Source organism: Anser brachyrhynchus (genome assembly GCF_964034855.1).
Source record: "Anser brachyrhynchus genome assembly, chromosome: 9".
In the NCBI taxonomy this organism is placed as follows: Eukaryota; Metazoa; Chordata; class Aves; order Anseriformes; family Anatidae; genus Anser; species Anser brachyrhynchus.
The window spans coordinates 12,928,505-12,938,645 of NC_137703.1; the positions used below are offsets into that span (position 1 = coordinate 12,928,505).

At 51.0% G+C, this 10,141-nt stretch overlaps 1 long non-coding RNA gene across 1 annotated transcript in view; it reads left to right on the forward strand.

Moving 5' to 3' along the window:
- Nucleotides 1–4,308, forward strand: part of LOC308199929 — a 48,578-nt gene extending 44,270 nt beyond the window's left edge. Inside the window, exon 12 of the long non-coding RNA XR_013955094.1 lies at nt 2,955–4,308. This is a non-coding gene — a long non-coding RNA (uncharacterized lncRNA). The remainder of the gene's footprint in view (nt 1–2,954) is intronic.
- Nucleotides 4,309–10,141: the final 5,833 nt, after the last annotated feature.

Genomic DNA, 10,141 nt, shown 5'->3' on the forward strand with positions numbered 1-10,141 from the left:
TAATTCTTGTTTCGGAGCTAGAAGATTTTCAAGCAATGAAAACACTCCCTTAAAATCCCCGTTTTAAAAGCAGCCCATTCTGCAGTGAGTTTTTGGATGACTTCTCACCGCGTTTCCCAGCCGGGGCTGTGCAGCACATGTTCCCTCGCGGCAGCAGGCAGAGTGCTGGGGCTGCCCGATCCGCCCAGCACTGCCTTCTCCGTTTTTAGACTCATTTCTGCCCTTAGCACCGACATGTGCTGTGCCTGCCTTCAGCAGGAGATCCCCTGCGCTATGGCTGCTGGCTGGTGACAAACCCCGGGAGATCACAGCGCCGGGGAGAGGTGCCTGGGAGGCAGCTTGACAGCAGGGCAAATTCCTAGCTAGCAGTAACGCGCTCGTGCGTTGTTGCTCTTTGATCAACCATGCTTTAAATTGACACTTGGACTTAACTTGCTCTGACTTCCACGTGTAAACTAGCTCGATGTAGGCAGGTCCCTCAGGCTGTGTAAGGATGCCTCCAGATGAATGTTGGTGTGTTTTGACGAGGCAGCCCCCCCATTCTCTACCCTCTCCGTCCCCTCAGCAGGGAGCACCCACCAGCGCAGCCGGACACGTATTTCAGCTCCTTCAGCTGCCCAAAGCTCTCTGCAAAAGCCCAACGTGGGGCCCTCCAGGTTGAAAAGCTTGGTCTCCCCTTGGACAAACCTCCCAAATGGTGTCAGAAATGCTCATGAAGCATAAGGCGGTATTTCCTTGGTGGTAGGAGTAATGCTGGGTGGCACTGAGCTCAGTTTATTCGGTGAAAAGTAAACGTTCGTACCGGCTGAAACTGTTTCTGAACTGGGATCACGTTCAGTGGGCAATCTGGGAGGGGAAAAAGACAGAGAATGAATGGCAAAACAGCCAGACTAGCAGATGGATTTTGATTTGAGAAAGTTCTCTGCATTGTTTCGGGCTGGTGTTCCACTGCGAAATGTGGGATTTGCTATTTCTGCATGAAAGAATGAGTTTACTGTTTTTAAAAAATATGCAAGTGAAACAAATGAAAAGGAAACTGATTCTCGTGGATTAAGGTAAATGCTCTGTTTGACCAGGTGTGGTTGAGCTTTTCTTACTTTAGTTTTGTTCTCTGTGATGCCTTGTTTTGGAAAGGGGGAAGGGGAGAACACATTGAAAACATTTACGCTAAATCCACCCAAAACAACTGCTTCCTGAGCTAAAAATGACCATTTCCCATCGGTCCCCTTCTGGTCAGACACAGCGACGGAGGGCTCTCCTGCACACACCATCAGTGCAGAGAGAGCTGGCTGCCGTGTGTGACCTCTGGCAGTCACACCATGGCCCGCACCGAGCCCTGGACCATCCCGCAGCTGGTGCAGCTCTGGGTGGCTGCTGGTGTCGTGCCTGCTGCGTGAGCTGCCTGCCGGGGAGCCCTGCTGCTGCCACGGCCTGCTGCAGTGGACAAGGGCTCCCTCCCTGCGGCTGCTGGCGCTGCTCAGGTGCCACTCTCAGCTCTGGGGTGGCCGCTCCTCAGCGGAGGTGACATCTGCGTGCATCCCCAGGGGACAGGCTGCTTCGGGTTAGATGGAAGCTGGGTGCCTGGCACCCCAAGCCCTCCTCCTGCGTGCCTGCAGCTGGCAGTGCAGGTGATGCTGGTTATGCACATGACTTTGTGGTGTGAGTTGGGCTTGATCTTCTCACTGAGCGCTTGCACAGATGTCCTCTGGGTCTCGTGAACATGTGTCTTCAATTAATTCTCATCAGCAGGGCTGAGGTAAAACACTTTTCCAGTTGGAAAACGAGATGCCTGGTGTACTTACTCCAAGTGGCAGATTTTCAGGCCGGGTCTGCTCCCATTCAGACTCCTAAGGGCAAATTTTCCACCACCGTGCTGAGAGGCAGCTGCGGGGACAGCGCGGGGCTGTTTGCATCCAGCACCCAGAAGGTGGGACGGTTCGGGCAACGTGGATCCCACCAGGGGACTGCCCTCCTTTAGCTTCCTCACCTGGAAGCTGGCTCGACGCAAATGTCCCTGTCTCCAGCATATGCACAGACTTGTTAGCAGGGAACACGTAGGAAGTGACCCTTCATTGTTCCCAGTGTCATTTTACTGCTGAAAAGCACCGAGGTCCGTGTGACAGGTCAGCTTTGTGTGCCTGCTAACGCTCGATGCTGCCATCGCTCTGATTTCTACTGGCCCTTCCCTCAGCACTGGATTCCCTTCAGCAGGGCAGATGTGAGGGTATACAAATCAGGAATTAAAAAGAACAAGCCAGCCCAGGCTGGCAGCCTGTTCATCAGCCTCCGTAGGCTAAAAGAGGCTGGCTGCGCACAAGTCAAAATAGCAGCAGTGATTTGATTCCTGTGTTCAATCTAGACACATCCAATCTGTATTTTCTTTCCTTTCTCTTACCCGAAGGATGGAAATCTCGCTCCGAGTGACTTGTTTTCCTTTGTGCAGGTCACGTAAAATGCTGCCCCTGCGCTCCTCCGCCTGATGGCCTGGCTTCGCTCCGCAGAGCCCCCTGGCAGAGCTGGAGCAGGGCGGAGATCAAAGCTGGAGCTTCTCCTTAATGGCTTTCCTCTTACAAATTTCTTCTCTCTTCTACTTCATTTTTTTTCCATAATCAGAGTCTCGACTCCTTTTTTGTTCCTATTCAGGCTCAGGATCAAACAGGCCAGACGTCTGCTGTGGTATTTTTTTTAATCATTTTAATGATTTAATGATTTGTGGAGGTGGGGGGGGGGAGAAGAGGGAAATGAAAATAATGATAATACCAAAGAAATGACACCATTTCTTTAATTCAGGCATGGTTGGGAGTACCTTCTCTTCCCTCTTCTTCCTTTTTTTTTTTTTTTTTTTTAATCTTGAGGAAATAATCACGATGATTGTAGCCGATGTATGTTGGCAAAATATTTAAGCAGACTTGTGCCTGAAAACATGAATCACATCTATGTTCTTTTTCTTTTAGGAAATACACTGGTTAACTCTTTTTCATCTGAAAATACAAAAAAAAAAAAAAAAAAGCTATTTGAAGCCCTCCAGGCTTTCATGAGTCAGCGGGGCCAGGCTCTGGAGGCAGGTGTGGGAGGCAGATTGTGGCTGGGAGGCGTGCAGGATGCAGCCCCTGAAGCCGGGCTGCTGGCTTTGTGCACAGATCCGTGCTGCTGTGCTACAGGGAGCCTCAGCTCGCAGAGAAGTCTCGTTTTTCAGTCAACATGACACCGTTCACGCTCTGAAAGTTACAGGCATCTTTGGGTTACATACCAGCACCAGGCCAGCAGATTATATGCAAACTCACCCACGCTGCTTGTTTTGGGAGAGGAGGCGCTCAGCATGCCAGCCGTCTCTGGGAAGAGGTCCTTTTGCAAAGAGTGATGGATGGTGGGAATTTAGGCTGTCATTGTGGTCCCCTTATTTAAATTTAAATGCACGTGAAATGTTTTCTGATTACGAAGAGGTCATGTTAATGTACCGACCGTATCCTGTCATCTTGCTTTTCATTTTCTTGTGGAAAAGCTAAAAACTTGAAGCAGAAAAATCAATACAAGCAAAACATCCAAATGTGGTGTATAATTCCCCTTATCTGCATGCCATCGCTCAAAACAAATGCATCAATCTATTTTATGTTCCATGGTTATGAGCTGCCCTGAGGATAATCAAATGCACCTGCAGGAGATAAGGTCGCTGATGCCAGTTCCCACCCTCTTCCACTCTAGCTCCAAGTTTCTCTGCAGCTGCCTTCGCCAGCTACTTGTCCTCTCTTGGTTCCATTGCTATTTCTTTCAAGATTGCTTTTCCATATGGATAGGTTAAGTATAGGTTTTTTTAATGCCGCATACTCTGGAGAAATGAGACTCGCTGAAAACCCAGCGATCGTAGATGCGATCCTGCGAGTGAGAAAGAGCACGGAGAAGTGCACGGCGGGCCCCTGGCGGGAGGGCTATTGATGTGCCTCCATCTCCCTGGCCCTAATCAAGTTCTCCTCTCAGCCCGTGTCCTGCAGGCCCCTCACTCCCTTCAATGAGGTGAAATTTGCAGACAAATTTCTGCCAGCAGGACGCTGGAGCTCTCCTGCGTGGCGGGATAAAGATCCCTGCAGCTGGGGAGTGCGTCTGGGCAGCCCCCTGCGTGCTTGAGACCAGCATTTTGGCATCCCCATCGGAAAATGAAATAAGACTGAGCTCCCCGGTGGTTCTGCAGCCCGGCTGACCAAGGCAAACAAGTGTGTAAATGGTCCCACATGCTGGGGGTGCGTCAGGAGGAGATAAATTGAGCTTTGTGCTTCTGGTCGTGGTGCTTTGCCCTGCTCTGGAATTGCTTCTCTTATCTCGGGGCAGCTGCCCTCCCCGAAAGGCGTGCGGCTCTGAAAACATGACCTTCCCCAGCTGGTTACCTGGGAGGAATATTTGAAGCAATGCAACCACCGTTTTCTGCCCTGGTATGGAGGGAGATGGGAAAGGTTTGGGGCTGCAAGCGCTGCTGTCGCTGGGCACCTGCCAGCAGCAGCCCTTCCTTTACACTTGTCATCCCTTTAGCTGCTCCCCGTCACCAAATGAAGACTGTAAGTGCAGGATAAACAAAGAGCCCCTTTATACGAGGCAAGTTTTGGGGGCAGAAAGGACTGAAAGGCTCAAGATACGGCCGGGCTTAATGCCGTAAATCTGATTAATTTACCTTGTGACAATCGTAACAAAACAGCGCGGGCTCGGAGCCGTGGCTGCGGGCTGACCTTTGGCTCGCGCTGAAAGGCAGCGCAACGGGGGCTGGGGCTGGCCAGGGGAATGCCCCAGCCTTTCGCTGCTACCTGCTGCTTCCGACAATGCAGTCGGACACAGCTCTCAGGGCGATGAAAAACGCCTCCCCGCCGAAGGCCCCTTTTTTCTCCCGGCCCTGGACGGGGCCAGCCCAAGGGCGTTTGGCTGGGGCCGAGCTGACAGCGTGCTCGGTGCCTGGACGGGCATCAGGCACCAGGCAAAGCTCCCCTTTGGGCTTCAGGGCTGCACCCTGTTTCACCACCTTATGGGGTGAGCCTTGTCTGAGCTGCCCAGCGTGGTGCAGAGCTGAAAGCACGGATTTTTCTGTGCATCCCCCGAGGAGCATCTTCCTTGGGTGCCCTCTCGCTGCCCGATGAGCACGGGGTCCAGCTGGTGCCCTGGGCTGTGCTGCACGGTGTGAAGGTGGGTCACTAAATGCCTCGTGTCCCCATCCCACAAACCGCTTGTGCTTGCGAGAACTGCCACAAGGAAAGGTTCTCCTGTGTCCTGTGCTCGCCAGAGGGGGATCGCTGGGACCTGATGCACGTGCCAACACTGGTTACTGAATTCACATCTTGACTTTTGCTTACAGACCCAAATCCTGTCCTTTGACCGTGCTGGGGACAAACACTCGTGTCAGTAGATGCTGCATACTTTCATCTGGGGCTCTGCTAGACCCCCTGGGCAGGACTAGCCATGCGAAGAAGTCCTCTCATAAAAAAAATAGGCTCAAAGCACAGCACCCCCACATAGGCAGGAATTATGCTTTACTTTTTATTTTTAAAAAATCCTAACAGATTTTCTTTCTTTCAAGATTTCCTGGAAGTAACGTTACACATGCAGTGAGGCAGGTACCCACGCAGCGGGGCGATGTCCTCCCTGCCTGCCTGCACTCCCTACCCCCTCCATTTGGGTTTGTGGCCAAACTCCTCATTCACATTTCAAGCTCCCTTCTTTACACTGCAACTGTTGGCTTAAGTTCTTTTTGCAGAGTAACTGTCATGAAGAAAGTTTGGGGGATTTCATAGCTTATTTTATTTTTATCAGCTTAAAAGTAATGGAAACCTTAAAAAGGAGATGAAAAATAACTCTAGATTTTAATGGGACCGTATACCAGCAAACAGTTGTCTGCCTTTAAATGCCTTGGCTGGTATCTCCTGATGTGCATCAAAAATAAGTAGTTAATAAATGCATTTTGCCTGGAACATCTGCTGCAGCTCTTGGTTGTTAAAGTTTAATTGCAGAGTAGAGCATCAAACTTTTAGACAGTTTGGGGACAGAGATTGATTGGGGTCACCAGGTTCTCCGGAATAAAATCCCAGCCCTTATCTCTGAAATGCAGCGTCCAATTGACTTTCTCTGGACCGTTACACAGCCCACGGTGCTGGGCAGCCCAGAGTGGCCGAGCATCACGCTTCTCAAAATCCTCTCCAAGCAAATGCCACGGCCCTCCGAGGGCTCTTGGAGGCACAGCTTTCCCCGCAAGGACCGAAGAAGTGCTGATGACACCGGTGGGACGAGGGCTCGGCCATTTTCCACCCTCAGGCTGTATCCAGAGAAGCGTTGTTACCTGCAGGACGGCATTCTCAAGGTACCCAGCTACACGGGGCTGTGTGATTAAAAAATGCCAGTTGTTATTCAGCCAAGCTGAGCGTTTCCGTGCAAATCACTGAAATCCATTTAGTCCGGGATTCTAGCCTGCAGGACGGGGAAAGCCTCAGCCTCTGAGCAGAGCTGGGCTGAGCGTGGTGCAGTTCGTCTGACAGGAAAATAAGGTTAAAGAGAGCACTTCACACCGAAGCTGTGGCTCATGCTGATTACTCACCGACTCCCAGACAGCTTGGATTTGCCAATCAAATCATTTTTAGCCAAATGTGCCAACGCCAGCCCTGGCCGCCCTCTCCCATGCCGCCCAGCGCTTTGCCAGCCCTGGGGAAAGCCGCCTTGGATGGCCCTCCTGCTGAAGCCTGGGGGGTTTCTGGCCCCCTTGTCTGACAGGCAGGTCGCCCCTTTCTCCCCAAACCCCCCGATGGGGTGCAGCCTCTGATGGGACAGGTTTGGGAGGACAGGGGGCTGGGAAAGCCACCAGGGCTGGTGGGCAGAGGGGACCCGGAGCCCTCCCGGTGCGTTTTGTTCCCCAGCCCCTAATCCGCCCTTGTGTGCTTTATGGTCCTCCACGTACTTCAGGTTTGGGGAAAGCAGATTTCCCTTGTGCCCCCATTGATTTACCAGCGCCAGGGTCTGGCTGTTGCCCTGGGTAATTGGCAGCAGTGACATATCTGGGCTGAACTTTATTGTATGTGTTAGGGAAAGTCAGCAAACAGAGCTGAGTGCGCTGTCAAGTATTGCCTTTGACTTTCTATTGCTGCCGTTTGGGGCCTGTTTTGTCCCTGCACTGAGAAAGCCTCTGTTCTGGTGGGGGCTTTGTCTGGGATGCTGGAGGTTAGTCTGAGGAGAGCCGTCTGAGAGACCCCGCTAATCCCTTTTTACTTTTTGAACAAGAAAGTCAAGTGTTTTTTATAATAATAATAATTTGAGCTAATAAGTAACATGCTGGCTGGAGCCGCAGCTGCCTGGGGTGGAGCAGATTTGTTTTCTCCATCTAATTAGGAAGCCTGAGCTAACGTCTCACATGTCGCCGCTCGCAGTCCCTCTGGAGGGGCCTGGGGGTCCCACAATTATCTCCAGGCTCAGGGTGCCCAAGTTTTGCCATCCAGGTCCTGCCGTGCCCTACACGATGGGAGCCCCCGGGCTCTGCCGTGTCCCCGGGGCAGGACACCCACCCAGGCACCAGCCCGGGTAAGGGCAGGCTCCTCCTCCTGTGGGCAGAAATGATAATTCCATTATTCCTGTAATTCCTCCACTCTGCGTTTCTGCCTCATCAAAACACATTAGCAAAGTAAATCTCCGTCAGGCGGGGAGCTCTGCCCTCCTCCCCGGGACAACCCTCCTCTCAGCCTGTGGGAAGATTCAAAGCACGGCGCTAAGTGAAAAATCATGCAGCTGGGGCAGGCAAATGCCCGGACCTGTGTTCATTAAGAGTATTGTGTATCATCTAGATGCAAGAAAGTTTCAGGGCGTAATGATTTCCTCTTCAGCGACGGGCGCAGTTTGGTGCCAGCTCGGAACACGGGGAAAGCCTGACCTGTTCTTCTCCTGCCCGGCTTTGGTGGCTGTTTTGCAAACACTTCAGGAAAGTGTTCAAATTCCCATAAAAATGATTTTCGGTGGAAGATGAAAGAAAAAATATATTTTCTATTCAGCGATTTTTTTCGGTAAGATTAACTTCTTGAGACCTCAACTTTGGCCCTAACCGGCCTTGACAATGGCTCCTTTTTCAGAAGGTGATGCAGCTATCTGTAATTAGCCACGGCTAGTTAATAACTCATCTGTTAACGTCTGAGCCCACAGACGGAAGGCTTCGCTGTACAAGGAACCAAGGTTAGGCCAACAAGGATAAAATCACATCTATTTAGGTCTAATGAATTCCATTTCCATTGTTGCTGCGTGGTGTTTGGACAGTCGGATGGATTGCTCAGCTCCGCCACCGCCCCCCGAAGGGCTCTGGCTGCCGGCGGCTCAGGAGTTCCCTCTCCCTCTGCTAGCCTCCTGGGCGAGGATGTAACTGCAGAAAATGGTGAGAACAATATTCTGCACTCTTTAGTTTGACCAACAAGTTGTTCAGAGTTTTATTGGTGGTAGCTTGTTTAAATTTCATTATCTGTTTTTGTATCCCCTGAAGTAACAGAGAACGTAGTTCAACTCCAGCCCCCTGTTGAACATAGTCCTTAACGCAGTCCTGTTATGAGATGCTGTGCCCTGCGAATTTCTGCCTTCAAATATAAGAGCAGGGTCCTAGCTCTGGTGCCTCATAGCCTTTGGTTTGGTGATTACGTTTGTTCTTTTTCAAATGCCTCCAGAGCTCTGAGATACTTGGTACGGCACAGCTGAATGCTGACTGCCTTTGAATAATCCTGATCTTTCTGTGTCTGCATTTCACAGCAAGCACCCAGCTCCGTTCGTTGTGAAAACCAGCACACAACCAGGCGGTGCCACCACGAACAGCCCCAGCTGGTGCTGGCGCCGGCTGCAGCTAGCAGAGAGCTGGCGAGGAGCCTTCTCCTGGTAAAGCTTTAGTGACCAGGCCCAGTTCTGGTCATCAGTTTGAGAAAAGAGGTGACGAGGAGCTCCACAAAGGGACATTAAACTCTAAGACACCGAGGCAACTTCTGTCTGAAAGTTCTGCCTGCAGACTGTGTGGTGCTTGAGGGACAGGAGCAGTGATGCTGCCCCGAAATTTCCGAGCAGGACGGCTTCCTGCTGCATCTCCGTGCTGCCGACGTCTGCCCCACTGACCTGCACTCAGGAGAGAGATGTACTTGGAAATAAATCCTTAGGAAAAAACATATTTCTAGCTAGGAAGGGCACGTTGAAGTAGGAGGAGCAATGGCTCTGCCCTGCAAAGATTTCAGATTTTTGAAAGCTGAAAACTCTCCTGGTCTGCACCTAATTAAAAGACTAAATCTTGATGAGGATTACTTTATATTTTTTGCAAACTAGAAATCTTAAACCATTACAATCAAAATGAAAGTTCAGCTTCGACAACCTTTTAAATGTTTGCATTTTTGACTAGGGTATTTCTAAACTGTATTCCCGTTTGTGTGACAAGCGCTTGACACCAGAAGTGTGCCTTTTCCCATTTCAAAAACTGAAAGAAAAATCACATTTCAAATTGCACCCAAACTGACCCTTTCCCCGAAACTTTCTGCTTTGACGTGCTGTTGAAAAATTCCCACCCGGCTTTAGTCATGGGAAAGAATTTTCTCCTTAATGTTGTTTTGGTAAGAAAAAAAATAAATCTTTGTTTGCATGACTAGGTCTCAGTCATGAAAATCTGACCCCAAAAAATGCTGCTGAGGGTTTCCTCTGGCTGCAGAGAATCGCAGCGAGACAAGCCATTAGAGAAGGTGCGTGCTTCAGCGCGGTGGGACCTGGTGGGATGGGGGGAGAAGAAAACTCTGGAAGCTCCTTGCTGCTCACGGGGTGTTTTGGTCAAGGTGGAGCACTTGAAGCACACGAGCTTCTGAGGTCGGGCTGTGTCACATCCCACCCATGTGCACACGTGCCACGGTGACGCTGCTGAGCAAGAGCTTTGTGAAACAAATCCTCTTCCAGGCCTTGGGGGGACCGACGCTGCTGCTTCTCGCTGCCTCCAGCAGGACACGAGGCCTCCTCAGGACGAGCAGTTTTGGGATCTCCACGAAGGACAAGCCGCACGTTGTCCCACGTCCCTGACGTCCAGCCCGTCCGTGAGACAGGCAGGTGTTTATCAAGGGTTTGGGTGATTCCTTGGTATTTCTCCAGAGTTCTTGTCGTATAAAGCCAGGCAGGAAATCTTGTA